We start from the raw sequence: 20,562 nt of genomic DNA on the forward strand, positions 1-20,562 counted from the left end.
GAAGGTAAATATTTAAACAGCCTGCTAAAGGAAAGCCATGCTTTGAGACCCAGAAAACCAAATGCTCCACAGGTGAAACTTCCAACAAAAAAGCAAACAAAGGATCAGGAATGAAGTATTGCATGTTGGCCGCAGGGAAGCCTTCTCTCATCTTTTTATCTGCCTCTTGCAGACAAGTTGACAGCCTGAATTATCAAAGCACTTGTGCTACGCAGAAGGTATTCTCATTTTGGGGCTGATGCCGCAGAAGACATCTAAGCCAGAAATGGAGGTCACCATTTGTTTCTTTGCTGTCAGCTCTGGTTACAAGAAATTAGTTACTATGACTTTCAGTCTGGCCAGGGGTAAAACTAACGGTGGATCTCGGCGCTTGCAAACATGCTGCCAAGGACTCTGAAAACGGAGAGCTAAAACGCTCCTCAAGATGCGACCGAGGATGCTGAGCACCCACTTGCAATTTTTCTTCTCCAGAACCACTTCCTTCGTTGGGTTTTTCTAACACTAGATTCTGGCCCAATACAAAATCTGAGCACTGACTTTTACTCAATAAACATGAAAAGCCAGGGAAATTACATAAATTCCAACATGAATGAACGTAATTCAGGCTTTTTTTTCCTAAACATTTGTACTGTGAAAATGATGCTAAATAGATGGCATGAGGTAAATAGCGAAAATTTAAAGGTATGTTGTGGTTTAACCCAGCAGGCAGCTAAAACAACCACACAGCTGTTTGCTCATTCCCCTCGCCCCCCTTCCACAGTGGGATGGGGGAGAGAATTGAGAAGAAAAAGGTAAAATTTGTGGGTTGAGAAAAAGACAGTTTAACAGGACGGAAAAGGATGATGATAATAATAATAATATACAAAACAAGCAATGCACAGCACAATTGCTCACCACTTGGAACCAATGCTCGGCTAGTTCCTGAGCCACCCCGCCTCCCAGCCAGCCCCTCAGTTACATACGGAGCATGACGTCATATGGTATGGAATATCCCTTTGGCCAGTTTGGGTCAGCTGTCCTGGCCATGTCCCCTCCCAGCTTCTTAGGTGCCCCCTGCCTTCTCCTTGGCAGGGCAGTGTGAGAAGCTGAAAAGTCCTTGACTGCTTGGCAACAACTAAAAATATCAGTGTGTTATCGACATTATTCTCATCCTAAATCCAAGACACAGCACTGTAGCAGGTGCTAGGAAGAAAAGTAACTATCCCTGCTGATACCAGAATAAGGTATAAAATGCCTTCTGGGGTAATAGTCAAGACCTGGGGAAAAAACTCTTCACAGAGGGGTAAGGAAAGAACTCTGCTGGATATGTGTGGTCCTTGAAGGAAACATAAAAAGCCTCCGATAAGAAACCACTCAACCAAATGTGCTACATGGTGGCACCATCTACTGGGTGTCAACAGAAACAGCTGAGAAATGGAGGCATTTAAATCCGAGTCATTTGTTGTATCCGACAGACACAAGTGAATGATGTCTTGGGAAATGCAGAACAGGATCGGGCTGTATCATGGGACTGTCGACATGCAGGATGCACAAAGCAGCTGCAAAATCCAGAAGAGCTACTGGCTCCATCTCACAGTCTTCCCTACATTCATGCAAACAGGTGAGAGATCCTCTTCCGCAGGATCTTTCTTTCTGTAGTCGTCAAAGAAAACAACAAAGCAGGATACATGTGCTGTCTTTCTGGTGAGAACACATGAACCACATCCTAGCTTTTAACTAGGAAATGCTATGTGTGCATTTCTCCTCCTGCATCCAAGAAATAAAAACCTAAGAGAACATCCAACAGAAATGTTAAGTAACTGCTTTTGAACTAGCTCTCTTCCAATCCACACAGTGGAAAGGGCATGGAGCCAAATCAGAAGCCGGGTTTAAAGCATATAACATACACATCTTAATAAAAAACTCCCTGCCGGACTCACCCTCAGTTGATGTGTTTAGCTTCCAACCTGCCTAATCCTTCTGCTCTTTGGTGGCTCCAGGCCTCATCTTTGGCACGCATGAAAGTGCCCAGCCCCTCCGCCATGTCACAGAGGTGGCCTTCCATGCCCTTGCCACCTCACATCCCCAAGGTCAGTATGGATTTCCAACAGAACTCCTCCTCCTAAGCCCTCCTCTCCCAGGCACTCCAGCTCTGCAGGTCATGGAGTTCACCTCTGTTCTTTTCAAAGGCGGCTTCCTTCAACAGGAGTAGACCTCACAGTGTTCTTATAGAGAAAGCACATCCTTAATCTTTTCCTTCCAGGTTTCATAGACTATATAAAAATTTCCCAAACACTCGTGCCTTGCTCCTAGAGAATTACGTACTGTGCTAGTTGCTGGGTAAGATAAAAGTTATAAGCAATTGTAACAAGAAGATGCCAGTTTGGTATTGTCCTCTTCAATTGCTTGACAGTAATCCAAGTTTTTCACAAGACTGCTTTCAGGTATATGCCTGGAACATTTGATATCTGGATTCAATCTCCACCATCACAGATTCTGTGACTCTTGAAGAAGTAATAAACTTCTCCATGACGTCGTTGGTCTAGTGATCCTTAAGATGATATGAAATGAACAGGAAGTCATGTGTTTTCCTAGGTCTTAAACGCAACGCCATACCTTGTTAGACCTACTGAGAAGCTATTAGTACTTTTATGACCCAGGTCTCCACGACAGTTGGGCATGTCACTGTGCCCTAGAGACACTCCAGTGTCCTGAGAGTGAATTCTGGGATATCTGAAATGGCAGTTCGTCGCATTTTGTCTTGTTCCAGCTCTGTAGGAAACAGCCCAGGATTCCTAACCCATCCCTGAATTACACCATGCAGCCACTCTGTAAGCAACCCGATTTAAAAAGTATTGTCAAATTAAAAATCAGCTTGAAAAGAATCCAGAATTAAAGTTACTGAGTCTCTGGGCTCTACAAAGAAAGGCCATTAAATTTAATTCGCATGCTTCTGTAACATATATCAGACAAATTGAGAGGGTTTGGGGTTTTTTTTTTTACAATTCAGCTTTGAAATCCAGTTGATGCCTCAGCAGAATCACTGCCCTGCATCCCACGCCTGCTCGCATCAAAACTACAGCACCGCGTCTCAAGGAAAAAAAAGGGGGATTTCCACAGGGATTTGTGATGAAACCGGAGACAAGTTGTTGATTATCTTTATGATGACCTGATGAGATATTGGAATCTTCATTCCATATAAGTGGAACTCAAATTATTTATAGATGAGCTACTTCAACCACTTTTTGCGAGGCATGAGGAAAGGTTTCACCACATTTCCCAGCTGGAGATAAAAATAATTCGGAAAAGATTTTCTGATGAATTCATGGTCATTTTGAACTGTAGCTTCTTTTCCATGCACCAGCTTGGTGTCTCTCACAGGTCAGAGACATGGATTTTGTTACTTTTATCATCTTTCATTTATGGGGAGAAAGGCCATATCTCTGCTCTGACCTAGACTCCTCTGATACCTGAGCTTTCAAAGCAAACTGAAAAACTGGATTTTGTACGACCTTTAAACATGCAAAATAATTTAAAAAAAAAAATGCGTGTAGCAATGGTTCTATTTTTGTTCCAACCATTGATGATGACTATGTTTTGCAATTTTTTATTTATTTTTAAGACCATCAGAAGGATACTACTTGAGAAAATTCATGTATCTGCTACAGTGATATTTTTGGTACTTTGCTTTTAAGATAAACAGATAAGGGTAAGCTGAACTCCATGGAGCTGCATTTTGCAAACTAGAGGAACATAAAAAAGGGGCTTGTGAAAACACTTGCCAAGGATGCTGTTTATCAGTTGCTGCAGAACCACAACAGAACAGAGTTTAGTAATATATACTTTACAATACCAATCGATAAAGTAATCAAAATATTTCAGGTACTTTCAGGTTTTTCTTTTCATTAGAAATGAATATTAGACATACTCTTTCAAAACACTTGAGCGTTGCAGCTTTTTTTTTTTTAAATGATACAAAGCCCTGAGCTGCCTCCTGTCTTTCCTCAGCCCCTTTGTGTACCTCAGGTTTGTTAGAGCATAGTCTACTTAGAAGCCATTAGTCACCTATCAGCATATTTAGGAGGCTAATAGCTTTGAAACTCTGAGCCTTGTGAGCACAAAGTGTTTGGTTGTGTTGGATGCACGCAGCACCAGATTACTTGGCAGCACAAAAACAGAGTGACAGAAGGACATGCACGCAATTGCCCATCCCTGCTGTTGAACCAGCCACAGCGCTCGATGCCGTGATGATGCTAGCTAATGCAGAGTTGGGCAGGCTGGTCCCCCAGATGGCAAAGCACCCACCCTGGGTGTCTGTGTCTCCAGGAGCGTTCTCCGGATGCAGGCAGGATGCTTCTGGGAGGCTTCTCTAGGTCAGGACTTTCTCTCCTAAGTCAGGTCCTGGCTAGGAAAAGCACCGAGCTACTGCCTAGGCACTGCGATGTTTGCTCCTCAGCAGTTTCCAAGTGCCATTTTAAGGCTGCATCTCATACCAGCAGGAATTACTCTCTGACAGTGGCTCTCCAAGTCCCCCTTTCCCAGTGAAACCTGGTGATGGTGAGATGCCAAATCCCCATCCCAGAAATGGCTGTACGTACTGCTCGTGCCCTGTCCACAGGAGACACGGCAAGTGAGACAGCTGACACAACGACTAATGGACAAATAGGATGCTCTGACAGGCTTTGCTTACCTGTGATTCTTCACCTTCATCTCTATTCTCTGCCTTCTCACCTTCTCCACCAACAGGGCATTTCTTCATCATGTCCAAACTGTCAGAGCAATGAGAGAGAGAGAGACCGACCATCATGGTCCAACTTCCCAGCTGACAGTATTTGCCTTCCAGGCAGACAGGGACTTTGCTCTGGTGCTGGATCTGTCTGGGTCAGTAGCGTTGTTGCTCTCCCTTGCTATTTGACAAACCTCCTGCCTGCTACACACGGACAGGTCTTGTCCCTCACCAGCATCTCTTCAAGCATCTCCTGAGCAGCAGGGGAACGACAATGAGACGTGCCAGTTGAAAACAAGGCAGAAGGCTTCCTCTTCAGAGCTTCAGCCCCACCATCAGCTCCAGATCTACAAAACACTTGGACAGCAGGAGCAAGCTGCTGTTTGAAGGATAAGGGAAACAAGACAGACCAAACCGATGACTGGTGCAGCTTGTTTTCCTGCCTGATGTTCTCCCAGGTCATCCCTGTCCTTTCTGATATTTCTCTTCACATCCAACCCTACCGCCCTTTGTGATACTCATTCTCTAGGTCAGCAGGTCTTTGTTCCTCTCCTTTCTTCACTCTTTCCACCACCGCCTTTTCAGAGATGCAACAGGAATGACAGCAGCAGAACAATTTAAAATTTTGAGGTCTACTGTGAGAAATGAGATACCAATAGGAGCTGTTGGCTACAACGAGTCTCACCCACAGAAGTCCCTAAATCTAAGCTCCTCCATCACCTCGTCCTCCTAAAACATTTATGGTCTCCCAAAAAAGTCATCCCTGGTGCTTTTGCCTCCAGAAGGCCCCAGCTTTGCCCGCAGCAGGCTGCGGCCTGAGATTTCCCAGCTGGGCACTAGGTGGCAAAACACCCCGAAAAAGGGAATTTCCCATCTCGGTCCCTTCGGAAGGGGCTGTGGGAGCTTTGGGGTTGTTTTTTTTTTTTCAAATGCAGCTGAAAATGCAGAATTTGCAAATCTAAATGCACAGAGCCCAACAGAGACTCAGGTTAATTTGTATTCCCGTCCTACCTTCAGGCTGAGGTATTTGCGTACGAGCGTCTAAAGCTGTTTCCTTCTCCACCGCTCTCCCGCTGACAGATTGTGGCCATAGTGCTTCAAATATGCAAACAACAGCCCCGATTAGAGCAGAGCCTATCTATTTACAAAGACATGCTGGTCCCTTGCACGGGACAAGCGGATGCGCGGCACGTGGTCCGTGGATGTCTGCAAGCCTTTTGCACGGGCAGCGCTGCCGGCCTCTCCCATTAGTGGCTCCAGAGCGAAGAACGGACCTTTTTGGCAGCATGGTTCCCCCATGCTTCTCCATGGCCATTGGTGACTTTCCCCTCTCCTCCTCCCACATGCCCTTTGGGGTGGAAAAGGTGCAGCTGCTGCGTTCACAAAGGCTAATCCCCAGGAGGGCTGGAAACCAGCCCCGGTTCAATGGGAGCTCATGGGTGAGTGGAGGGTAACCTGGAGATGTGTCCTGTGGGTCACTGAGCCAGGAGGCACAAACCCTGCTGCTGTGACAATGCCACCTCCATTTTTATGGACCCCCATCCCTTGGCTGTGGGGGACAGGACTGCGTGTGGAGGAGAAGACAACCATCACAATGTCCCAAAACTTTCTTCTTCGCCCTGAAGGGTCCCCAGCCCCATGGATGCAACCCAACCCTGCAAGGTTTGTCTCATGAAGGGGAGATTCTTGCTGCTCCTTGTCGCATGTACAGGGGGGTCACCCAAAACACACCCTGAGCCTTACCCCAAACACATCTCCCGACGGGGCTTGAGCAGATCTCTTGGTGGGAATCATCTCTCCCCTTTGGTGTCAGAGCCTTTCCCTGGTCTGTAGAAGGGGACACAGGAGATTTAGGGCCATGTGAGTGACAGGCCCCAATACTTAACCGTCAGGTTATTTTGCTGCCAGGCCAAACCCTCCTCTTCACCCCAGGACCTGTGTCCTTCATTTAGCAGCATGTTTACCAGGTTCTGCCCTGTCCCTCCTATAGCATCCACCGCTTTGGCCAGTTGCAGGGTCCAGAGCAGGTGACTGAAAGCCACTTGCCCAAAAAACCAAACCAAACCAGGTCTTTAGCTCCTTGCCCTCGGGATTCCCTGCTGGCAAGTGCCATCTTCTTATTCCACAGTAATCAGCCCCCTGATGTGACTCAGGGACCGAGCAGCCTCAGCTTGCAAAGTGCTGTCAGTCATTTCTGCCTTCCCTGCCAAAAGCTCTCCATCCCCCAGCTATAAAACATCACACACCACGCTTCACCGTCTGGCAGGTGAGAGCTGGAACAAACCCACAGAAACTTGACCTCATATGCTGCTTTTTCCTCCTCTCCTTTAGCTTTCAGGATGTCAAATTTGCACCCAGACCTCTCCTGACTTCTGCAGCCCCTTTGCTCAAAGGCCCTGCGCAGATTTTGCAGATCATAGAGGCAATATTGGCCAAAAGGTGTAACATCAGGCAGGGTCCAGCTCTCCAACCTTTCATGCTTTGCACTGCTGGTAGCATCTACAGGCCAATATATTCCCACTGCCTCACTCCAGGGAAGCTGGACTGGAAAAACAGCAACCAAGACCCCCCTCAAGGAGAGGATGGGGGGCAGACATGGGGGCACACTGTGCCTGTAGCTCTGTGGGAGCAGGAGACTCTCGAGTGGGCATTCTCAGCCCGCATCACACGTGTGCCTCGTGGAGCGGTTTAATCCTACGTGAAGGTATCGGAAAGGGATGCTATGCCAACTCCACAGCTTGGCAAACAGAGGGGAAAATGTGGTAAAAGCTATGACTTCTGAGCATGTTTCCTGTCTGGAATCTGCCTGCAAAACAACTCAAATTTCTCAAAGGGATTCATTATTCAAAACTATTTGCTGAATAATTTCTGTGAGTAATTGCAGGTCTGAAGCTTGTCTGCAAACAATTCATTAGGAGCATCCAGGCAGGCAGCTATAACTGTGCTCAGACGCCGGTTTGCCTTTCCTGGCTGTGTGCGGTAACTACAGAGTTGGGCAGGAAGGGTAAACAAACTTGTTTACAAAATCAGGATCTTGAAAAAAAATTAAAGAAATTCTATCAGCTTAAAATTAGCTGCTTCCACTGACGCATCGAGATGTAACTGTGGCTGAAACAGTCTGGCAGAGAGATTTGGGCATTCAGGGACCAGCTCTGGGCTGCCACATCCCCGCACGTGGTGTGTAGCTCTGTCCCCCAACTGCCTCAATGTCTCTGAGGGAGCAGCAAAACGGGTCCCTAGGCAGGGAGAGGAGCAGGAGACGGGGAAGGAGGAGCTGCCTCCACCCTCCATCCTTGCAGGGCTCTGTACATCACGGAAGGAGCTGTCTGCTGAAGGAGTGCGTCGCAGAACCACCGTTCCTAGAAAATATCACCCGGCAGCACCGACAATTCACATACACGTTTGGAGAAGGAGCACGACCGACTGGAAGTGTTTCCACAATTCAGGGCTCGGAAAGCGCACAGTAGCCCTAGGCTGGGTACCAAAGTCATCACTCAGGCTATGTTTCCTGCTGAAATCATGAAATAATAGCTGTCCAATTAACTGGCAAAGAGAGATGCAAAGAGAAATATTGCTTACAGAGAGCTGGCACAGTGCCCATGGAGTTATAATATTTTATTTGCCTGGGCTTTAGATAACCTATTTCTATTTTCTCTCTTGCTGTCCCTGGGGCTCCTGAGAGTATATCAGTTTCTTGGAATAATTTTTCTTCTCCAGTGTCTCTAAAGTCCTCTTCCAGCTCCACCAGCTCAAATTTAATCTCTAACACTGCTAGACTAAACACAGTCCTAATAGCTGGTGTTAGAGACCAGAGTATCTAACACTCAAACTGCACAGACTGCAAAACTGAGGCTGTGGCACTCTTCAAAAGGTGCCTGCGTGGTAGCAGGGAAGGAGAGCAGGGACCAGCCTGCTTCATCCTTTAAAATAGGCAGAGCAGGCAAAGTTAAAGCAGGAATAGGAAAAGGAAAAAAAAAAAGCAAACACCACCCTAGGAAAAAAATTATTTGGCAAGAAAAAAGCCTGCTTCACACTGCAGTTTTCTAAGTCAAAATAAAACCAAGGAGGTGCCAATAGGGCTAGACAGATGTCAACTTACCATCGACCTGCCCAGTAAGTTATTAAAATCCAGAGACCACTGCATGCAGAAAATCTTGTGTACAGCGCTCTGGAGCTAATACAAGGCACGTACCACACATCCCTGAAAATCACCACAGGAAAGGATCCAACTGCAGCACGCTAAACTATCAAATACGCGTGATTTAGATTAAGGATAACTAGCATAAACTAAAGCAAGGTGTCCAGCAAAATAAGATTTTTAATGGGTCAGTACCTCCCTAGAGGTGCCGCAGCAGTAACCTAATTGTTTGCTTAACTCGCCATGTAACCACAGCCTCAGGTAGTAAAGAACTGAAACCATCTCATTGTTGCAGCCATTAACCTCAAACATGCTTTCTGTAATTCTCTGTATCTCTCTGGCCCAAGAGCATTTCCAAATCCTTAGAAACAAGTGAGCGGTTGTAACCTCAGGAAAACTGGAGGCATCAAGCAGGTAAGTGACTCACTGAAGATCAGAGCGTGACCCAGTCGCAGAACTAAGAACGGAAAACCCTTCACCTCGACCTCTTGGTCATATATCCCGGCCCTTGGATACAGCCGTGTTCCCGGTGCTCTCTGCTCTCGGGAAAGGCGACACAAAGGCAGCTTCAATACATTTACAAATGCAGAGCTTATTTCTGTTAAACTGTTATTGAAACAGCCCAGAAATGTGACCTAAAAACTCTTTTTCCTCTTCCTTTTTATTCTTAAAATTTTTATTCGTTTCTTAAAAGAAATCTTTTATTCTTAAAATTCTTTTATTCTTCCTTCCTTCTTTTTTAAACTTCTCATTTTGCAAAGTCTCTATTTATTTGCAGAGAACGTCACCGGGGAAAAATACGAGAGATGTCCCTACTGGGAAGGGAGCCCTTAAAATCACCTACCCGTTAACCCCTTCGCCGCTGGTGTTTACCTCTCTCCCAGCCTGACGACAGCCGGGAACGCAGGGGCGGATGGTTGGGTAAATGTTAACGCGTTAAAAGCCTTGCTGCCTTCCAGCCCAAACTCTTGATAAGCCTTCGCTGCACAGCAAGAAAAACACGTTGCTGTTACGGCATCCGACTGCCCTGCCCGTCCGTCAGGAAGCAGCAGCAGTCCGCAGGGGATGGGGCTGATGTAGGGGCACAAATCCCAGAGCTGACCTCCTCGGCAGCCTGGCCCGAGCCCCTGCACACACATGCTAATCTCCTCCACACGTGCTAACCTCCTCCACGTCTGTAGCAGGGGATGAAGGGAAAACTGCTCTGCATCCCTCGCCCCAGCTCTTTTTTGTTCTGCTCGCGTTAAGAAACAAAAAGCATAAACCCCAGCGTTTTCCCAGACACAGGGAATGAAGTCCCATTGACATGAGTCAAGACACTCAAAGATCCGATGCAGCTAATCCTGGGTTTTTCTTCCCTTTTCACGCCATAGCGTGTTTAGGAAGGTACACAAGTTACGTGCCAGGTGGTGGTTGCATTTGCTGAAGATGACACGGCTTCGCCTTCCCGTAAATTCAACTCCGGCTGCTTATGTCAATGCCCTGATCCTCAAGGCAGTTTTAAAGCACACGAGACAAAACCATCTCCAGGCTAAGTGCAGATGTGGAAATGGTATAGCTGTGATACAGCTCCGAGCCAGAAAAATCCTGCTGAGGAGCTAATTTCAGGTGGTGCCTGCCCAGCGCTACGGTGGGCTCTGCAGACACAGCCACCCGCTCGCGGCTGCTCCGGAGACCTTGGAGGGATCGATGTGAGCACGGGATTTTACTCTGAAAAGTGATGACAGAGTGAGAAGGAAAACACAGGACGCGACTGGGGAGCGGAAGACATTTCCTCTCCGACAGCGCCGTTCTGGGAGCCCAGCAAAGCCCCAGTTCTCACCAGTGGAAGTCTGGTGCAGGTGCAAAAAAGCAATCATGTAACCAAACCCACAACAAGGCAGCCTTTTCCTGCCTTTTCCTGACCTCATCCTTTCTCAAACCAAACACTGCTTGTTCTTTCAGGGGGGAAATATCCCCCGTTGCTTTTGACCAAACAAGAAAAGAAGAAAAACAAATCCAAATCCAGCTCGTGCTGTCTTCGGGTAACTGTCTAAAAAGGGCCGAGAAGAGCAATGTCTCGGCGCCACGCTGTCAAGCCTTGCAGCTGCGGAGCAGCGAGCTGCAGTAGCACAACGGCATCAGAAATGCCTTGCCAGGGTCAGGCAGATCAAGCCAAACACGTGTAGTTTCCCCATTTTTACTGGGAAGGCACCAAATGAGACCCCGGAGACAAATACATAGCGTCCAATTCCCAGAAGGAAGATGATCAGAAGACGAGAGAAAAAGCAGGTTGTCTCCAACGCCTTGCCCACACGGCTGTTGGTCCTTCACCAGCACGTTAACTCCATCCTGGTGGGATTCCTCCTGCCATTGCTCTCGACTCCCAGTACTGCACAGGTCTATAGAAGGGCCAAGAAAGGATCCTACAGAAGGATTTAGCTTGTGGACATCTGAGTGGGATCACAATCTCTGTAGTGTGATAACAGGCTTGTCCAAAGAAAACACAAGCAAAAAAAAGTCCCAACAAAAATAAACATCAAGCTCAGAGTTAAGGACAAAGCAGCCAATCGCCGTGTGTTCTCACACTAAACGGCATCACTGCAAGGCGCAAGTCAGAATATTTTAACCAAAATGTTCCAGTAAAGAATCTGTTTCTGGCAACTACGCTGTATTGGAAATTTCCTTCCAATCAGCACAGCCAGAAAAAAAAGCTAACACTGACAACAGCAGCCTAATCTATACTGAAAGCTTTTTCCTGTATATTGGAGGAACAAACAAAACAGAAAGAAAAAGAAAAACAAACAAAAACCTTGTCCCGAGTTGACTATTTAGCCTGAACTGACCAACTCAAGAGCTAGATTTCAGCTAGCATCTCAATTCCAAAGGCAAACGTTGCAAGCAGGCTGTTTTCCTGTTACAAATCAAATGAAAAGCATTACTCCCAAACCTGCAGACTTTTCAAAAGACAGGATCTGCATCCAAGCACACTGGCCTTTTGCTAAGCTCTAAAAAATGTAAGAAATGCAAAGTGCAACAGCATCTGGAACCTGCCCCAACATCTTGAATTCACATTCTCATTTGCTGATGAAAGGTGCTTTGCATCTTATTTTAAACAGATTTGCTCCCAGAAATCACGCCGTAGAGCCTGCGCCGGGGGGGCCTGGTCCCAACCTGCCCTGGCTTTGGTCCGAGAAGGGGACCTCACCACGCAGCAGCTTCATCTTGCTACTCTGCTTCTTTCTACCTGGTGCTGTGGGGTGGAACAGAAACACGGTTTGTCCTGGTCTTACAAAGGGATTTTGTTTTCAGGCTGGCTCCTAGCACCCTCACTTTCCCCAGGAAAATCTGTGTATGTAATGCAAAATCAATCTGCGAATTGCCTTGATTCGGTAGTACCTGTGGAATAACACTACGAGTTTTACCGTCCGCCATACACTGTACTCTTTCTCCTGTTGCAGCTGGCAGGTCTTGGAAGGAAACCTGATGCTATTTTGAGAATCCAAGAAATCCAGAAAGCTCAGATTCGAGGCATCTAAACGCGAAGAGGAAAAATCACCGTGATCCCGATTCCATCTTTCTGAAGCGGGGATTAGCTCCCAGCCCCACTGACCAAGGACTTGCTATAATCCCTGGATCCACGCAGTGAAAACTGGCTGGTGCACACAGCAGCCCCGTCTGCGTGTGCTGGGTTCGCCCGTTGGCTGGTAATGGTAGCTGGAACAGGAAAAAGGCAAGCAGGCTGAGGGACGTACAGCCAGAGGCACCTCCACAGCCGCTGTTAGAGCCCGACTGTCCCACACCCAACGCGACACCTGCTTCTGCCTCGGGGTTGCACAGCACAAGCGTCCCCAGGACACAACGGGGGCTTGCTTAGGAGAACTGAAGATCTAAACTGCGTTATTAGGGAGGAGTGACCGTCCTAGAAATGACAGTCCGTTGCAACATACTCACTGCAACCACAAAAACTATCCTCTGCTTATAGAAAACAGAAGGCCATAACTTGCATATATTTCATCCCGTCAAAAACTTACGTGTGTGTTTAAACACTTCCCAGGATCGTGGATTGCTTCTGACACCTGACTTTATGTACAAATGCATTCACATTCACAACGTATAAAATACAAGTAAAGATCATCAAGAAACACAAGTAGTCTAGGTCATGCTGACCTGATGGAAGAACCTTTATCCAGGAGACCTGCGTGCCCAGACCATTATTGGGTAGCCGTGTTATGCCAAGGTGGGTCCCCCACTGTGCACAGCATTACCCAGCACTTAGGAAATGCTTATATACACTCAGTTCATTGATTTCCCATTAGCTAAAGGTCACTGAAGGCTTTGTAAAAAGCTTTATACTCTCAGCATGATCATTCTGGGTGACAAATACTTCTGATTTACCCAAGAGCCAAAATATACAGTGTCTGAAATCAATAAGGCATGCAAAGGTTGAGAGAGAGAAAGACTGGAGACAGATAGAGGCACCCAACAGTGTGTGAAAGGTCATCGGCACCATATCTCCTGCACTCCCATCTCCCATGGACGTTACCCCGCTTGCAGAGCCCGACAGCTGGTGAAGCTGCAAGCCTTCCTCTCCCAGCGCAGCCAAGAGGCACCTTAGCCCATTGCTATTTTTAGTCTTTCTCTAAATGACTGCTTGTTCCGTCCAAGCCCACAAGTCCCACCACCATTCATGAAGCCACATCTATTTCAGATAACCTGATCCTGCGTTGTGCATCAGAACCCCTCAGATTTTGCCCACTGTATTCTGATAAGCTTTCACCACTTAATAATTAAATTATTTCTTTTCTTCTCTACTTTGGCCCCTGCTCCTGCCCCTGGAAAAGCAAACAGGGCAGGTCTCCACACTGCAGCAGAAGGCACTTGGTTTCTCAGCAGCCCCTCTTGCTCATCTCAGCATTTACCCACTCCATAGCATCCCTGTTTTGTTTGTAGATTCCCTCAACTCCCCCCCACCCCTTTTTATCCTTCAGAAACGCATCCCCAGCCCTGCTCCACTCCCTGCTGACCACTCTTTTGGCCGCCGCTGTCTTTTTGACACACACATGTCTTCTTGGCTCTTCTCTGTCCTCTGTGCTCCGCCCATGTTTTCCACAGAGACCTGTCCAGGGTCCAAACAAAACAAGAGTCAATCCCGATGGCATTTTCTTCCATCCATTTTGAATTCCTGCAACGACAGAGAAATAAACACTGAAACTGCAGCTTCTCTGCCACAAAACGTGGCTTTGCCAAAGCTGCGTGTGATCCATCTGCCTGGGGGATAAAACATTCATGAAGGCACTGCCTGGTGGGTCAGGACAAGTCTCCCCCGTTTGTTTAACACATGGTTCAGGCAGGGCTGGCAGTATTTTGATACTGGTACAGTCTGACACCCGGATTCGGAACAGTCTGAGGATGAGAACTCAAGACAAAACTACAAACCCCTTCATTGGGTGAAAAGCAACAGCCCCGCTGACGCTCACTGCCATCTCAGATGGCTGAGCACCCTCTGCTCAAGGATGCCCGGCATTTTTCAAGATAAAGACAGACCTTTTTTTCAGAGGGATGGCACGCTCTGCGCCTCCCCTGCATCCCGGGCTGGCTGGAAGTCAGCCAGGGACACAGCAGGACAGCGAGCTGCGACCTCTGCGCATTTCCGTAGCCGAGTTTTGCCCAAGGACCCGTACAAGCCCTTAAGCTCTCCAAAGGGTAAGTACTTCTTGAATCAATACAGTTTTCATGCCAACAGCTTCCAGACTCACCCTGCGGTAACAAAAGTCTGGATTGAGGCGGTTTTTCATGGCTTTCATTGCTGAATGCTGCAGCCCTGTCTTCCAACACTCCCACCCAAGGCACTGCTCCTCCTGGAGACCTCCAAACCTCACACCCAGGAACCCTCCAGAAAACACTATCTCGCATGGCCCCTTTACAGAAGACAAACAGAAGACAGCTTGAGTAACTCGCCAAAGGCCTTACAGCATACGATAGCAGCACTGCTAATTAAAAAAGATGCTCCTCAGCTCTGCCTCATGGTTTGAGGAGGAGAACATGGTCCACTGCAGAAGTCCCTGGGTTTGTAACATCTGTATTCACATCGGCCCCTGCAAGGGAAACTCCTGCTGCCCCACACCCCACCACAGCCTGGGGGTCACCGTCTCTCTCCAAATGCAATGGACCCTACCAGCAGTCTCCAAACCTCCTGGTCCAGGTGGCAAGGATGCCAACACCTGAAAAGATGAAGAAATAAAAAGCGATAGTCTCAGGATATAAACGGTGAGCAAAGACTGCTGAGCAGCCCATTCACCCGCCCTGCTTCCCCCCTGGGGCAGTCTGCTAAAATCACTGCGCCGCTCTCCATTAGCACCTACAGATTATTTTTGAAATCACCTCCTTCCATGTCGCTTTCTGACGACTTTGCTATTCCATGGCAGCGATTAGTTTTCCAGTCTCAGGCTCATGAGGAAACAAAAAGCCCACAGAAAAAGCAATTGCTTTCCATTGAATATCACGACAGCTTTCTCAAGGGGCCTCCAGCATCAGGTTTGCTCCTGAATTCACCACATTTCCGTTGGCCTGTCGATGGCGAGAGCCCGAACCCTTGCACCCCCCCACTGCGGGCAGGCACTGCCCCCCGGGCAGAAACAAGACAAAAAAGAGGAGCGGAGACTGCGACCCAAAGCCTCCCAAGGCAAGGAAACACCATCTTCAGGTGGGGCAGCTGGGGTTTCCGAGCGCTAAAGAACAAGAAAAGCCCAAGTTCAAAGAGGTTTGGCTCAGGGTGCCCAAACCCACAGCCAGAAGGTTTTGGTGTGGAAACTTCCCTCCCTCCTTGTCAAGGGTCAGGCTGCTGATCTGCACCTCCCTCCTGACAGCAACCAGCTGCTACAGCTTCTTTTATCTATATTTAATATTTTATTTTAAGCCATTCCTGAATGAGGTAAAACCACAAAAAGCAAAGACGAAGCGGGGCTGTGGGGACATCAGGCCACCGCAGCCAGCCCCACGGGAAGGCACCACGGCATGTCGGGGCGCCTGAGGGGACGCTGGCGTTGCTAGACGTAGGGGACCCTGAGAAGAGGTGAAGGGAAAGGAGCTTCACGTCTTGCAGGGAAAAGGCAGCAGGGCCTGATTCCCAGCTCCGGCAGTGAGCCAGCAGGCAGGAGGAGGGGGGGTGTCGCTCACTTTTTAAGTGTATTTGCACCCCCCGTACTCCAGCCCTTTGCAACCCAAAGGCTGGGCACTGCCTGCACCCCAAGTTGCACAAATAAAAGCTCCTGCTGACTGCAGCAGCCTGACTGCAGGTTCGGGTTGTGCTTTGCTCAATCGTTCCACGGCGCACCCGCGACCGGAATTGCCGCTGACAGCGGGTGTAAGAGACGGACCCCCGCTGCCACGGGAGCCAGGCTGGGGGGGAACGGCAGCCCGCCCGGGAGCTGCAGCGGCGTTTGTCAGAGACCAGGAACAGAAAATGGGTTTCAGATGGGCCACTGCGGTGCGGCTGCACGGCCCCGGCTCCCGCAGCGCCTCGCACAGACACAGCGACTGCAGCGAGAGGCTCAGCCAGCCCCGCCGTCCTGCCGAGCATCGCTCCCGTCCCGGCTCTGTCCTGGCACGGGGCTCTGCCGCATCGCTCCCGTCCCAGCACGGGGCTCTCCCACAGCACCCGGGCCAAATGCTACTCAGCTCCTGCAAGAACAAACCTCAACCTCTGCAGTCCCAGCTAGATCTTCAATTTGATTTAATCAAGGAGAGAGCAGAAGAGCTGCATTATGCCTGCTCCAGACCCAGCACCACCCACCTTCCCTGTCTCTTCCCCAAACAGCCAGGTATCGATGGCTTTATTAAATCCTGCTTTTTTTTTTTTTCTTTTTCCCCCTCCCGCCCTTGACTAGAGGGCTTATGAGCAAGACCAACATGGGCAAACCCTTAAATTCAAGCAACACGACTTGCTTGTAAGCCACCACACCCCGCACCCTCCCTGGCACCGTTTTGCACCACAGCCACGCAGCACCCTGCCAAGTCACCGGCTTTCCCCGCGGACTGCCGCGAAGGTCCGGCTTACATAAGAAGGAACAAACTAGCTTTTCTTCGCCACCCTTTCAATGCTGCCATTCATCCCCTGCCCTCCATACTCCCACTGCCACCTTGAGGGATGCAAAACACAGAGCCAAAACACTTCATCTCACATGTTATCCCAGGTCAAATTTTTCTTGTCTGTGGGTAATGGGTCTACAATTTTGTCCCCCTAAACCATAAGCGAATTAAAAGATTAAGGCAAAACCTACTGAGATGCAAAAGGTACTCATGTGTTAAGGACATTCTGTACCCTGGCAAAGCCATGTCTCTGCTCAAAAAGCAGAGAGCTCTGAGGCCTGACAGTCCTCCCCCAGAGCACGCAGGGTCTGCAGAGCCAGGTCACGCGCGTCCTGCCATAGCGGTGAATCCGTCATCAAACTGTAAGGGACCAAATCTGTTCAATGGTTGTGTAAAGACTTTGGCTGTGATGCTGAGCGAGCACTAAAGCTGGTCTCAGTTCTACTCAGCTGGAAACACCTTGGTCAAACCCCAGGTTATTTTTGCATCTGCACATCGGTTCTGCCTGGTTAGAGACTCCGTGCTGACTTTGGCCAAGTGGTCAACCCCAGGGAAAAGCAAGCCAGGAGGGGAACAGGACGTAACTTTGCAGGCTGAGCCTGAAATGACAAAGCCAGGGTTATTCAGACATAAACAGGCCGCTTCAAAGCATTTTTCCACCCCTTGTAAAATCAGTACTAGCATCATAACCATCTACACTCTGGGATTTTTAGCCCTCTTCTGACTTCAGGCCAGCACGGATGCACACTGCCTGCCCTTTCCAATCATTCTGCCATTATTTGTCAAATACCAAATCCCAGCTCCTTTAGGAAACCAGGGAGGAAGGAAGCATGGCTGGCTGAACTCTTTGTCCTTCTCTCCCCCCCCACCCCACTTTTACATCATCAGAACAGAGCAAGAAACCCACAAAAAATGCATGTTCCCAAAGCCGGAGGCTATGTCCCAATTCTGGAAACCCAGTGGTCCTACCACAAAGCTCAGCACAGCCTGGATCCCCTTTGACTTCTTAACAATACATTCACAGTGGTGGAAGGGTGGGGAAGGAGGGCTTCAAAAGAAAAGAGCAGCAAGGAACAAGCTATTTTGAACCCAGAAGCCATCCACTGCAACGTGAACCCTCTCCAGCTGAGCTTTACCGCTCCTCCCGGCAAGCGCTTTGAAGCGTGGCAATGGGAAATGAGGAGAAAGCCAACAGCACCCAGCGCGTTGGACGGGTATGGGTCTACAAACATTAAAGTGTCTTACATGTCAGCAAAGGCTGGACTTGGCAGTGTGAAAGAGGGAAAGTACAGAAGACAGAGCCCTCGGTGGCCTTACGCCACCCATACATTCTCCTGACTGTAGCTCTCAGGGAGGCTGACGAAGCCATTGGGATGCAGGCAGCTCCCCGAACCTTGGACGGCGTGTTCTGGACCTTAGCGGGATGCAGGGCAGTATCAGCACGTAACGCTGGAATTTACCCCCTTTATCCAGCTTTGGATCGGGAGGGAAGAGAGAAGTCAGTTCAAAGCCTCGCCTCTGTAGCCGACATCTGCAAGGCAAGGGAGGGCTTTTTCTTCTGTTGCTGTTGAATTACAAGGCGGCCATAAGGAGAGAATAAACTTGCATCACACGGAGCAGCTGCTGTGCAGGATTTGCAGCCATTTCACACCTTCTCTGCCAATTGCACAACCAGGATCTCGCTGCTAAAAATGATGGTACCGCTCTGCAACCCGTTCCTCCTCTGCCCTGGAGGACTGACTAACAGCTGGGGACCTTGAAAAGATGCTCCTGGGCTCTTGCCTGGGACAAACCATTGCCATGAATCACAGGACAAGGGCGGCAGAGGAGGCAGCAGCTGGTTTGCAGGGCGAGCCGCTGTCACGGGGGTACGTCGGCCAAGCACTGGTTGGAGTGGCAGGAAGAGACAGGACCGGATCAAGAGGTGCAGGGGAAGCAGCTGGAAGGAAGTTTGCACAGCATTTGCGCTACAGTCCCAGCCACCCACGTCTGCACATACTAAACATCAATTAAACTTAAATTAAAAGAGAAAAAAAATAAACATTTTGTAAAGACAAGAGATGAAAACATCCATACTGTATCTTTGAAGAGCGAGATGAACCCGCCCTGAAGAAATGTAAATGTAGCAGGAACCAAGAGACTCCCGGGATTATTCATTACAGGAGACAAGATTCTCAACATCTTTCTGGTCTGCAGCAATTAGCTGGTAACTGGAAAAAAACTTGAGTAGGTCAACACTTTTCTATTATTAGTTTTAAATAATGACTCAGAAACGGGCACTTCCTTTTTCCCCAAGCTGTGAAGAGCTAAGCACCAAGACCCTGATCATGGCTTCAGGCTCATTTAAACTGCAAATATCACTGCAGAAATTACAGGAGAGTGGGATGAATACAATGAGAAACAAACCCTTTGCTTTGAGCGTAACTACTAGCAATTACCTTTCATTTATAGGTTAAAAAGCTTGATACAGAGTATTTGCTAGGAAAAGCAGGCAGTGCCAAGAAGATGCATGCGTACAGAGGTTGGGGAAGCAAGGAGAGGGGAAAAGTCAGGCCTGCTGATGGCCTCGGAAAAAAACTGAGTAAAAGGCCAATATAATAAAGAAGTCTGCCCAAAACATAAGGCTGCCTCCCAAGGCCTGACCCTGGACGTTAATCACTGATACCATCCACAGCCCAGGGAAATAATTAAGCATTTCGGCTCTAAAAGAGTTGCCTGCCCAATCTGCTAAGCAGACAGTTTTTACAGAGCAATTCAGAGAAAAAGAGAAGCAGATTTAGCTGATGAGACACAAAAAGTCTTTCTAAAAGCATTAATTTCCTTCGGGAAGCAGCCCACATGCTCCCAGCACAGTGGGCAACCATCACTCCTGCAGCAGGTCCCAGCAAGGGAGACGATTAAATCTGCATCTGTCATCTGGGTATAAACAGAAAGGCAGCGGATGAGGATGCAGCATCACGAGCAGTAGCTGGCACTCTGAAAACAAATGAACTTTGAGTTTACCTTGACACGTGCTTATTGAAAGAAACATTTTGGATCTTCTTCCAGGGATAAGCATCTGCATCCCCACCATGTCCCCTTAAAGCGTGCACATGAATGAGGACCTACACCGTACGCAGTAGCCACCAGGCCACAGAGCAGCACACCACCTCCCCGTCCTGTAAGCGGCTGTGAAATGGTGACCTGCGTTTCTGCCTAAGCTACTGCAGCCTGAAGCCTGGATGCTGATTTCTGGATAGCATGTCCATCCAAGAGCACACTCTGCCCATCCAGGTTGGTCACAACCCCCAAGAACTTCAGGCACCGTCCCAGAACAGGACATGCCATGGGAGATGCTCCACACTAGGAAGGTCTACAGGGGATGAGGAGCCTCAGCTTTTTGAAAAGAAGAGCCTCACCACCACTTTGCCGAAGGGTGAAGCAGTGCAGAGGTACTGCGTTGGCCACCTGTGCATCCTGAAACACCCCACGGGGCTTGGTGTCACTGCTCCCAACCGCCATTTCCTTCCTGTGACCCTGGCGTCACGCTCACCAGCTGTGAGCGGCGTGCGTCACCGGAGCACTGGTATTCTTCCAGCGCTGTTCGGCAGAGCCAGGCACTGACCCATCCGATGCGCGTTCAGCCCAGCTCAGAGCAACCGTGGCTGGT

The sequence above is a fragment of the Grus americana genome, chromosome 15 (genome assembly GCF_028858705.1).
Source record: "Grus americana isolate bGruAme1 chromosome 15, bGruAme1.mat, whole genome shotgun sequence".
Classification (NCBI taxonomy): Eukaryota; Metazoa; Chordata; class Aves; order Gruiformes; family Gruidae; genus Grus; species Grus americana.